The 12,135-nt window shown below is 52.6% G+C and overlaps 1 protein-coding gene across 5 annotated transcripts in view; it reads left to right on the top strand.

The window, feature by feature from the left end:
• The window catches only part of znf318 (zinc finger protein 318), a 114,161-nt gene that overhangs the window by 36,198 nt on the left and 65,828 nt on the right, over window positions 1–12,135 (top strand). For 3 of the 5 annotated variants that reach the window (XM_059982589.1, XM_059982587.1, XM_059982591.1), the window contains one exon: window positions 10,387–10,478. The gene's annotated coding sequence lies outside the window, so the exon portion shown is untranslated. Of the gene's footprint in view, window positions 1–9,529; window positions 9,676–10,386; window positions 10,479–12,135 lie in introns of those variants that run through there. The other 2 variants (XM_059982586.1, XM_059982590.1) reach the window with 2 other exon arrangements.

Raw genomic sequence — 12,135 nt, 5'->3', positions numbered from 1 at the left:
TGGCAACTCCCTGTCCCATTACCCCAGTGTCAGTACCCGGCAACTCCCTGTCCCATTCCCCAAGGACCAGTACCCAGCAACTCCCTGTCCCATTCCCCTGGGTCAGTACCCGGCAACTCCCTGTCCCATTCCCCGAGGACCAGTACCCGGCAACTCCCTGTCCCATTCCCCTAGGACCAGTACCCGGCAACTCCCTGTCCCATTCCACTAGGACCAGTACCCGGCAACTCCCTGTCCCATTCCCCTAGGACCAGTACCCGGCAACTCCCTGTCCCATTCCCCTAGGACCAGTACCCAGCAACTCCCTGTCCCATTCCCCTAGGATCAGTTCCCGGCAACTCCCTGTCCCATTCCCCGAGGACCAGTACCCGGCAACTCCCTGTCCCATTCCCCTAGGACCAGTACCCGGCAACTCCCTGTCCCATTCCACTAGGACCAGTACCCGGCAACTCCCTGTCCCATTCCCCTAGGACCAGTACCCGGCAACTCCCTGTCCCATTCCCCTAGGACCAGTACCCAGCAACTCCCTGTCCCATTCCCCTAGGATCAGTTCCCGGCAACTCCCTGTCCCATTCCCCTAGGACCAGTACCCAGCAACTCCCTGTCCCATTACCCCATGGTCAGTACCCGGCAACTCCCTGTCCCATTCCCCTAGACCAGTACCCGGCAACTCCCTGTCCCATTCCCCTAGACCAGTACCCGGCAACTCCCTGTCCCATTCCCCTAGAGTCTGTACCCGGCAACTCCCTGTCCCATTCCCCAAGGATCAGTACCCGGCAACTCCCTGTCCCATTCCCCAAGGACCAGTACCCGGCAACTCCCTGTCCCATTCCCCAAGGACCAGTACCCGGCAACTCCCTGTCCCATTCCCCTAGGACCAGTACCCAGCAACTCCCTGTCCCATTCCCCTAGGACCAGTACCCAGCAACTCCCTGTCCCATTCCCCTAGGACCAGTACCCAGCAACTCCCTGTCCCATTCCCCAAGGACCAGTACCCAGCAACTCCCTGTCCCATTTCCCTAGGACCAGTACCCAGCAGCTCCCTGTCCTATTCCCCCAGGGTCTGTACCCGGCAACTCACTGTCCCATTACCCTAGGTCAGTACCCGGCAACTCACTGTCCCATTACCCTAGGTCAGTACCCAGCAACTCCCTGTCCCATTCCCCAAGGGTCAGTACCCGGCAACTCCATGTCCCATTCCCCCAGGGTCAGTACCCGGCAACTCCCTGTCCCATTCCCCAAGGACCAGTACCCGGCAACTCCCTGTCCCATTCCCCTAGGACCAGTACCCGGCAACTCCCTGTCCCATTCCCCTAGGACCAGTACCCGGCAACTCCATGTCCCATTCCCCAAGGACCAGTACCCAGCAACTCCCTGTCCCATTCCCCAAGGACCAGTACCCAGCAACTCCCTGTCCCATTCCCCAAGAACCAGTACCCAGCAACTCCCTGCCCCATTCCCCAAGGACCAGTACCCAGCAACTCCCTGCCCCATTCCCCTAGGATCAGTACCCGGCAACTCCCTGTCCCATTCCCCAAGGACCAGTACCCAGCAACTCCCTGTCCCATTCCCCTAGGACCAGTACCCGGACACTCCCTGTCCCATTCCCCCAGGGTCAGTACCCGGCAACTCCCTGTCCCATTCCCCAAGGACCAGTACCCAGCAACTCCCTGTCCCATTCCCCTAGAGTCAGTACCCAGCAACTCCCTGTCCCATTCCCCAAGGACCAGTACCCAGCAACTCCCTGTCCCATTCCCCCAGGGTCAGTACCCGGCAACTCCCTGTCCCATTCCCCTAGGACCAGTACCCAGCAACTCCCTGTCCCATTCCCCCAGGACCAGTACCCAGCAACTCCCTGTCCCATTCCCCTAGGACCAGTACCCGGCAACTCCCTGTCCCATTCCCCTAGGACCAGTACCCAGCAACTCCCTGTCCCATTCCCCAAGGACCAGTACCCAGCAACTCCCTGTCCCATTCCCCTGGGTCAGTACCCAGCAACTCCCTGTCCCATTCCCCAAGGACCAGTACCCTGCAACTCCCTGTCCCATTCCCCAAGGACCAGTACCCGGCAACTCCCTGTCCCATTCCCCTAGGACCTGTACCTGGCAACTCCCTGTCCCATTACCCCAGGGTCAGTACCCGGCAACTCCCTGTCCCATTCCCCAAGGACCAGTACCCAGCAATTCCTGTCCCATTCCCCTGGGTCAGTACCCGGCAACTCCCTGTCCCATTCCCCTAGGACCAGTACCCGGCAACTCCCTGTCCCATTCCCCTAGGACCAGTACCCGGCAACTCCCTGTCCCATTCCCCTAGGACCAGTACCCGGCAACTCCCTGTCCCATTCCCCTAGGACCAGTACCCGGCAACTCCCTGTCCCATTCCCCTAGGACCAGTACCCAGCAACTCCCTGTCCCATTCCCCTAGGATCAGTTCCCGGCAACTCCCTGTCCCATTCCCCTAGGACCAGTACCCAGCAACTCCCTGTCCCATTACCCCAGGGTCAGTACCCGGCAACTCCCTGTCCCATTCCCCTAGACCAGTACCCGGCAACTCCCTGTCCCATTCCCCTAGACCGGGGGTCGGCAACCTGCGGCTCCCGAGCCATTTGTGGCTCTTTCACCTCTGTGCTGCGGCTCCCTGTGGGTTTGGGAAATAATTGGTCAGTATTTAATTAAAATGTATTTTATGTTAGTTTGTTAGCTTTTGAAATGTAATTCTAAATTTGAAGATTATGGTGATCTTGTACAATCTAAGTGTGGCGACATCCGAAACGGCTCACAATTAGCCAGCATTCCGGCTAAGGGAGATAGCCTACGGGGGTTTGTGAGTACGCGTCTTTTGCAGCATCTGCGTCCATGGGGGCTGGGTTGAGAGAGGCTTAAAAGCAAGGCTGTTTAGTTCGAATAAAGCTATCTTTGACTGCAGTTTACTGACACCGCTACAACGTGTTTTTATCGCTGGCTGTCCAGACGGAAGGTGCTGAAACGCTTTGTCGCGTGTCTGGAAGAAGTGAAAACTTTCCTGGGCAGCAAAGGGCTCACCTTTCCTGAGCTGGAACAGCCAGAGTGGCTGGAAAAGCTACACTTCATGGTAGACATGACAGCGCACCTGAACACGCTGAACACAGCTCTTCAGGGGTAAGGACGTACAGCCCTGCACATGTTGGAGGATGTTTTGGCATTCGAGCGCAAGTTGACAGTGCTTGCCAGAGATTTACAGAAAGGCACTTTGTCTCACTTCCCCAATTTGAGAGAGTTCAAACAAGGTCACGACATGATAATTTCGGAGTATTTACATTCTGCAATCATCGCAATGCAAACATCGTTTGGGAAACGCTTCTGTGAGTTCAGAGAGGAAAAAAACACATTATCCTTCCCGGTCACTCCCTTAAGCATCGATCCTTCCCTACTGAATACGACTGCATTGGCAGGTGTGAGTCAACCTGATCTTGAGATGGAACTGGCCGACATAGCCGACAAAGACATATGGGTGTCCAAGTTTAGACGCTTGACAGCAGACCTTGAAGATGTTGCCCGTTCTTGCTCAGAAACACAAATGGAGTGATATTGAAAACCTTCCAAAACCGGACAAACTTGTGTTCGAAACATTTATGTAAACATTAAAAAGTATGCGCTTTGAGTCCTGTTGATCTTTGGATCCACATATGTAAGTGAGCAGGTGTTCTCCAACATGAACTTTATTAAAAACAAACATCGCGCATGCCTCACAGATGACAGCTTGCGATCCTGTGTAAAGATGAAGGTGACGTCATACAGCCCTGATGTGCAGACGCTGTGCGCTGAGGTCCAGGAGCAGAAATCCCATTAACCAAGTATGATAAATATTTTAATTGCCTATTATTTTATGTGTATTCATATTTTTTCATTGTTCAGTGAAATAGTCCTTTTATTTTTCAGGCTGACAGCTGGCTGATGTTATTTTTGGTTTGCTGCTGGCGGAAAATTTAAGTTCGGCGTTTTTCATAAATACAAGAAGGACTCAAATAGACATTGAGTATTTTACTTTAAAGTAACTTTCAACCCAACGTCTTTTTTTCGGAGTTCAAAATGTTTTTGTTGCATGCAGAAATGTAATTTCGTTTTCTCTGCAGGAGTTCATCAATTTCATAAATGCAACACATTATAGTTTGTTTATACATAGCATAAAGGCAAAAAAAACGTTGTATGCAGTGTTATTTCATTTTAAATGTCAAACGGGTTTTGCGGCTCCCAGTGTTTTCTTTTCTGTGGGAAACGGGTCCAAGTGGCTCTTTCAGTGGTAAAGGTTGCTGACCCCTGCCCTAGACCAGTACCCGGCAACTCCCTGTCCCATTCCCCTAGAGTCTGTACCCGGCAACTCCCTGTCCCATGCCCCAAGGATCAGTACCCGGCAACTCCCTGTCCCATTCCCCAAGGACCAGTACCCGGCAACTCCCTGTCCCATTCCCCAAGGACCAGTACCTGGCAACTCCCTGTCCCATTCCCCTAGGACCAGTACCCAGCAACTCCCTGTCCCATTCCCCTAGGACCAGTACCCAGCAACTCCCTGTCCCATTCCCCTAGGACCAGTACCCAGCAACTCCCTGTCCCATTCCCCTAGGACCAGTACCCGGCAACTCCCTGTCCCATTCCCCCAGGGTCAGTACCCGGCAACTCCCTGTCCCATTACCCTGGGTCAGTACCCGGCAACTCCCTGTCCCATTACCCTGGGTCAGTACCCGGCAACTCCCTGTCCCATTCCCCAAGGACCAGTACCCGGCAACTCCCTGTCCCATTCCCCAAGGACCAGTACCCAGCAACTCCCTGCCCCATTCCCCTAGGACCAGTACCCAGCAACTCCCTGTCCCATTCCCCCAGGGTCAGTACCCGGCAACTCCCTGTCCCATTCCCCAAGGACCAGTACCCAGCAACTCCCTGTCCCATTCCCCTAGGACCAGTACCCGGCAACTCCCTGTCCCATTACCCTGGGTCAGTACCCGGCAACTCCCTGTCCCATTCCCCAAGGACCAGTACCCAGCAACTCCCTGTCCCATTCCCCAAGGACCAGTACCCAGCAACTCCCTGTCCCATTCCCCTAGAGTCAGTACCCAGCAACTCCCTGTCCCATTCCCCTAGGACCAGTACCCAGCAACTCCCTGTCCCATTCCCCTAGGACCAGTACCCGGCAACTCCCTGTCCCATTCCCCCAGGGTCAGTACCCGGCAACTCCCTGTCCCATTCCCCAAGGAGCAGTACCCAGCAACTCCCTGTCCCATTCCCCAAGGACCAGTACCCAGCAACCCCCTGTCCCATTTCCCTAGGACCAGTACCCAGCAGCTCCCTGTCCTATTCCCCCAGGGTCTGTACCCGGCAACTCACTGTCCCATTACCCTAGGTCAGTACCCAGCAACTCCCTGTCCCATTCCCCAAGGGTCAGTACCCGGCAACTCCATGTCCCATTCCCCCAGGGTCAGTACCCAGCAACTCCCTGTCCCATTCCCCAAGGACCAGTACCCAGCAACTCCCTGTCCCATTCCCCAAGGACCAGTACCCAGCAACTCCCTGCCCCATTCCCCTAGGATCAGTACCCGGCAACTCCCTGTCCCATTCCCCAAGGACCAGTACCCAGCAACTCCCTGTCCCATTCCCCTAGGACCAGTACCCGGACACTCCCTGTCCCATTCCCCCAGGGTCAGTACCCGGCAACTCCCTGTCCCATTCCCCAAGGACCAGTACCCAGCAACTCCCTGTCCCATTCCCCTAGAGTCAGTACCCGGCAACTCCCTGTCCCATTCCCCTAGGACCAGTACCCAGCAACTCCCTGTCCCATTCCCCTAGGACCAGTACCCGGCAACTCCCTGTCCCATTCCCCCAGGGTCAGTACCCGGCAACTCCCTGTCCCATTACCCTGGGTCAGTACCCGGCAACTCCCTGTCCCATTCCCCAAGGACCAGTACCCGGCAACTCCCTGTCCCATTCCCCAAGGACCAGTACCCAGCAACTCCCTGCCCCATTCCCCTAGGACCAGTACCCAGCAACTCCCTGTCCCATTCCCCCAGGGTCAGTACCCGGCAACTCCCTGTCCCATTCCCCAAGGACCAGTACCCAGCAACTCCCTGTCCCATTCCCCTAGGACCAGTACCCGGACACTCCCTGTCCCATTCCCCCAGGGTCAGTACCCGGCAACTCCCTGTCCCATTCCCCAAGGACCAGTACCCAGCAACTCCCTGTCCCATTCCCCAAGGACCAGTACCCAGCAACTCCCTGTCCCATTCCCCTAGAGTCAGTACCCAGCAACTCCCTGTCCCATTCCCCTAGGACCAGTACCCAGCAACTCCCTGTCCCATTCCCCTAGGACCAGTACCCGGCAACTCCCTGTCCCATTCCCCCAGGGTCAGTACCCGGCAACTCCCTGTCCCATTCCCCAAGGAGCAGTACCCAGCAACTCCCTGTCCCATTCCCCAAGGACCAGTACCCAGCAACTCCCTGTCCCATTTCCCTAGGACCAGTACCCAGCAGCTCCCTGTCCTATTCCCCCAGGGTCTGTACCCGGCAACTCACTGTCCCATTACCCTAGGTCAGTACCCAGCAACTCCCTGTCCCATTCCCCAAGGGTCAGTACCCGGCAACTCCATGTCCCATTCCCCCAGGGTCAGTACCCAGCAACTCCCTGTCCCATTCCCCAAGGACCAGTACCCAGCAACTCCCTGTCCCATTCCCCAAGGACCAGTACCCAGCAACTCCCTGCCCCATTCCCCTAGGATCAGTACCCGGCAACTCCCTGTCCCATTCCCCAAGGACCAGTACCCAGCAACTCCCTGTCCCATTCCCCTAGGACCAGTACCCGGACACTCCCTGTCCCATTCCCCCAGGGTCAGTACCCGGCTACTCCCTGTCCCATTCCCCAAGGACCAGTACCCAGCAACTCCCTGTCCCATTCCCCTAGAGTCAGTACCCGGCAACTCCCTGTCCCATTCCCCTAGGACCAGTACCCAGCAACTCCCTGTCCCATTCCCCTAGGACCAGTACCCGGCAACTCCCTGTCCCATTCCCCCAGGGTCAGTACCCGGCAACTCCCTGTCCCATTACCCTGGGTCAGTACCCAGCAACTCCCTGTCCCATTCCCCAAGGACCAGTACCCGGCAACTCCCTGTCCCATTCCCCAAGGACCAGTACCCAGCAACTCCCTGCCCCATTCCCCTAGGACCAGTACCCAGCAACTCCCTGTCCCATTCCCCCAGGGTCAGTACCCGGCAACTCCCTGTCCCATTCCCCAAGGACCAGTACCCAGCAACTCCCTGTCCCATTCCCCTAGGACCAGTACCCGGACACTCCCTGTCCCATTCCCCCAGGGTCAGTACCCGGCAACTCCCTGTCCCATTCCCCAAGGACCAGTACCCAGCAACTCCCTGTCCCATTCCCCTAGAGTCAGTACCCAGCAACTCCCTGTCCCATTCCCCTAGGACCAGTACCCAGCAACTCCCTGTCCCATTCCCCAAGGACCAGTACCCAGCAACTCCCTGTCCCAATCCCCTAGAGTCAGTACCCGGCAACTCCCTGTCCCATTCTCCTAGGACCAGTACCCAGCAACTCCCTGTCCCATTCCCCCAGGGTCAGTACCCGGCAACTCCCTGTCCCATTCCCCTAGGACCAGTACCCAGCAACTCCCTGTCCCATTCCCCTAGGACCAGTACCCAGCAACTCCCTGTCCCATTCCCCAAGGGTCAGTACCCGGCAACTCCCTGTCCCATTCCCCAAGGACCAGTAGCCAGCAACTCCCTGTCCCATTCCCCCAGGGTCAGTACCTGGCAACTCCCTGTCCCATTCCCCCAGGGTCAGTACCCGGCAACTCCCTGTCCCATTCCCCAAGGACCAGTACCCGGCAACTCCCTGTCCCATTCCCCAAGGATCAGTACCCAGCAACTCCCTGTCCCATTCGCCAAGGATCAGTACCCGGCATCTCCCTGTCCCATTCCCCAAGGACCAGTACCCGGCAACTCCCTGTCCCATTCCCCTGGGTCAGTACCCAGCAACTCCCTGTCCCATTCCCCAAGGGTCAGTACCCGGGAACTCCCTGTCCCATTCCCCAAGGACCGGTACCCGGCAACTCCCTGTCCCATTCCCCAAGGACCAGTTCCCGGCAACTCCCTGTCCCATTCCCCAAGGACCAGTACCCGGCAACTCCCTGTCCCATTCCCCAAGGACCAGTACCCGGCAACTCCCTGTCCCATTCCCCAAGGACCAGTACCCAGCAACTCCCTGTCCCATTCCCCTGGGTCAGTACCCAGCAACTCCCTGTCCCATTCCCCAAGGACCAGTACCCAGCAACTCCCTGTCCCATTCCCCAAGGACCAGTACCCGGCAACTCCCTGTCCCATTCCCGATGGACCTGCACTCATAAGATCTTCAGTTTTGGGTGGATGGGAAATGAATGGGCACATAATCTTGGTTTGTTTAATATGGAATATGGTTGCAGTGTATCCTTTTCAGTCACTCTTTCATGGTTTTACCATTTGCCTGTGGATGATACAAGGAAAGATCAAGATGAATTTCAATTGCATATCCATCATAAAGATAACTCAGCAGACACTATGTTTCATTACGTATCAGTACAGATGGTTCAAAGGATTGAGCGACAGGTCTTTCCCTTTATGTTCCAAAGTTTCAGGTGATTACTAAGTGAAGATTATCAAAGTATTTGTCTTCACATCTGAGATGATTGCCTTGGAATGGGTCAAAAAAGTACATCTTGACTTTGTACTTTTGTGTTCTGATTCATTCTCAGTTTTTATATTGATTAAAACAAGTATTTTAAATTGTAGGCCAGCCATTCTTCTTGAGATTGAACAACATCGGTTGAGGCTGCAGGTTCTAGGCTTGTTCATCCAGTTCTTAAGGGTCCTTATCCATGTTAGGGTTGAAGAAGACGAATTGGCTGACATTCCAGCTAAGCAATCACATAAAGTTAAGGATATAAATGTACCAGAGTCTTTGCAGAAAAAGGTGAGTCATAATTAAAAAGTCTATTCAGTCACTATGCCAACAAAGTTAGGAGAAAGAAAGGACAGCAGATGAGTATAAAATGAGGGAAGAAGTTACAAGTTTGCGTAATGCATATGTTAGGTGAAAGTAACACAAAATGCTGGGGGAAATGAATCGATGTTTCGGGCTGAGATTTTTCTTCAGGACTGAAAAGGAAGGGGAAAACTTCAGAATAAAAACGTGGTGGCATTATTTGAATGCAGTTCCTGTGAAGTACAAAGGAAACATCTGCCTGCTAAATTGAGACCTTTGGGACACACAGTTTGATATGGCAAGTTTGTTGAGATATCACTGCTATCATGATGTGTGGCTGACTTTCTGAAAAGAAGTAAGACTTTTTAATATTGTGAGTTTTTTTGAGCGGGGGAATTTCATTCCCGTCTCTCTACTCCACACTCCACCTCAGTAGGCGGCGGTAATAGACCTGATGTTGGTCCACCATGAAAGTTCAGTGGGAGACGCACCGATTGCCTTCCTCCGTTGACAGCGCCATCTATCGGGTTGTTGGGCAACTACCTGCCGACACATGCGCACTGGGAACGGCGATCGTTGCCCAGAGGTCTGTGCAGGAGCGGCTCCATTTTGGTAAAGCATCTTAGATGCCGTTGTTCGTCTCGTCACTGTTGTCTTTGTGATATGTCCTGGCGAGTTCTCGGTATTTTCCCCTATTGTGTTAAAGATAGTTACCGGCTTTATAAACTTGCGAACCTGATCTTGCTCTCGGGTGGGCGCCCCGATTCTCCGTTGCTGCGACTCTGGCCAGCGGCCTTCAGGCTTGCGGGCGATCAGGCTCTCTCTCCCTGGTCTGGGTCCGGGTATAGCCGCACACTCACCGCGGCAGTCACCCCGCCTTTCAAATAAAAATCCCTTTGTCATGTGAGCCGGGGGCATGACACTGTTGTTCGCTCTGTACTTTATTCCCCTTATCCCCTTTGGCGGGAGGAAGAGTTGCCCCCGCGCAGGTTGATCCATTTTGTAGGCAGCCCAACAGATCCAGCGGCGATAAGGTGATGATGCTGTTGCTGCAGGAAAGCTCTTTCTAACTGCACCCTCCTCAAAAAACACCGGGGGGTGGGTGCAATGGTAGCTTGGCCTACCTGAAATGTGCGCCACACCGTGGTTGAGGTGACCTGCAGTTGCTGCCTGCTTACAGGAAAGGGGCTCCCTCCGGAGAGCCGCGGGGTCACCTCTCATTGCCAGCATATAAGTCAGGACGGACTCTGGTGCCTTTCTCTGGCTGTGTCGCAGCCCACCCATAGATGGAACAGACGAACGGATACTAGGGGACGGAGGGGAAAAAAAATCGTTTTCTTGTGGCATGTTAGCTGCGTTTGTTGACCTCGTTTATTTTCCTGACTCTCCACAGATGGGATCTGAACGTATGTTATAGGTACACTTTAGCAGTTGGACCATCCATACTCAACTCGCCAGCGTAATCAGTGTGGACTGAAAAGTGGGGTATGATCATTTGTTTATCTGTTCACGTTTACCAAGTTAATTATTTTATACTGGTAAACTGTAAGCCATAGCTTTTACGGTGATGCAAGAGACCACATGCTGGATGATAAAAACTGAAAATGCATGATATACTTGGGGGGGGGGGAGGGAGTGATAAAATTAGATGTATTAACCATCTTTCTGCTTCCACAGATGTTGTGAATTTTCCTTTTGTTTTGTTTTTATCAGAAGTTTTGGAGATGAGGTAGGATAATGATGCCACTAAATGTTTATTGTTGAATAAGGGACTAAAATAATTTACAGGATCTTAAATAATTTTGGTACATGGTAACTACATGTAGTCTTCCAATGTAACTTTTTGGGATTTTCTGCAAGGTTTTTTTCCTTTCATGTTGTGTTCTTGGGAACTCCAGTGGAAACCTTGCATTCTCAAATGACCTGGAGAGTTCTGGTGTTTGATTGTTGTCATACAGGATGGAAACAGGTCCATTGACCTGAAGTACACATTTATCTTAAAACATTCCAGGTGCAGTAACACTTGGAGCATTTTTTTTATATAAGTGGCATCTGTGTACCTCTGATTTTGTTGTTACTTCTTGAAATACTACTAATAAGAGACCAATTATAGACCAATATGTGCAAATAAGCTGTATTAGGTTGATCACACTCTCGTAACTTGTCTATTCAGACTGTCATCAGTGTTTTTACAGAATGTGATGAATGGGGCAGCACTAGCCCTATACTTAATAGCTGACCAACTCAGTAAATGGGATACCTGCAGGAATATAGTTCCAGTCTTTTTGAAGTTGTTGAAGAACAAAGTGCACTACTGGTAGTTGATTGCTTTTCTAAGTAGAGGGATAAGAATTCAGCTTTCAGTAACATGGGGGTAAAATTGACAAGAGTGATGAATACAGGACATGGGTGTTATATTTGAATGCGCACAATATACAAAATAGGGTAGGTGATTCTTTTGCACAGTTAGAATTTTGCAGGCCACACCGAGTTGTGGCTGAAAGAAGATAACATTTGGGACCTTAACATCACATTGCATTGAGACAGGGGAGGTGGGGTGGCTATGTTTTTAAAATAAAGAGATCAAATCCTTTGAGCGAGGTGACATAGAATTGGAAGATGTAGAATCCTTGTGGGTAGAGATAAACTGGAAGGATATGTATATGTATGCATATATGTGCGTGTGTGTGTGTGTCTAAAGAGTAGCCAGCATGTGGGATACAAATTACAATAGGAATTAGAAAAGGCGTGCAAAAGGGCCAAAAGTCATGATGATCATGGGGGAATTTCAATATGCATGTAGATTATGGTAAATCAGGTTGGTGCTGGGTCCCAAGAAAAGGAATTGGTGGAATGTCTACTTGATGGCTTTTTAGAGCCTCATATGGTTGTGCCCAAGAGGGAAATGCAATTCTGGTTTGGGTTTTGTAATAGAACAGATTTGATTAGGGAGCTTCAGGTAAAGGAATCCTTGGCAGGTAGTGATCATAATACGATAGAATTCATCCTGCAGTTTGAGGGGAAGAAGCTAAAGTCAGATGTGTTAGCATTACAGTAGAGTAAAGGGAACTGTAGAGACATAAGAGAAGAGCTGGCCCAAGTTGTTTGGGAATGGGCACAAGCAGGAATGATGGCAGAACAG

The sequence above is a fragment of the Hypanus sabinus genome, chromosome 10 (genome assembly GCF_030144855.1).
Source record: "Hypanus sabinus isolate sHypSab1 chromosome 10, sHypSab1.hap1, whole genome shotgun sequence".
Taxonomy (NCBI): Eukaryota; Metazoa; Chordata; class Chondrichthyes; order Myliobatiformes; family Dasyatidae; genus Hypanus; species Hypanus sabinus.
Note: the sequence above shows the minus strand (reverse complement) of the source record. Positions and strands in the feature narration are given on the sequence as shown.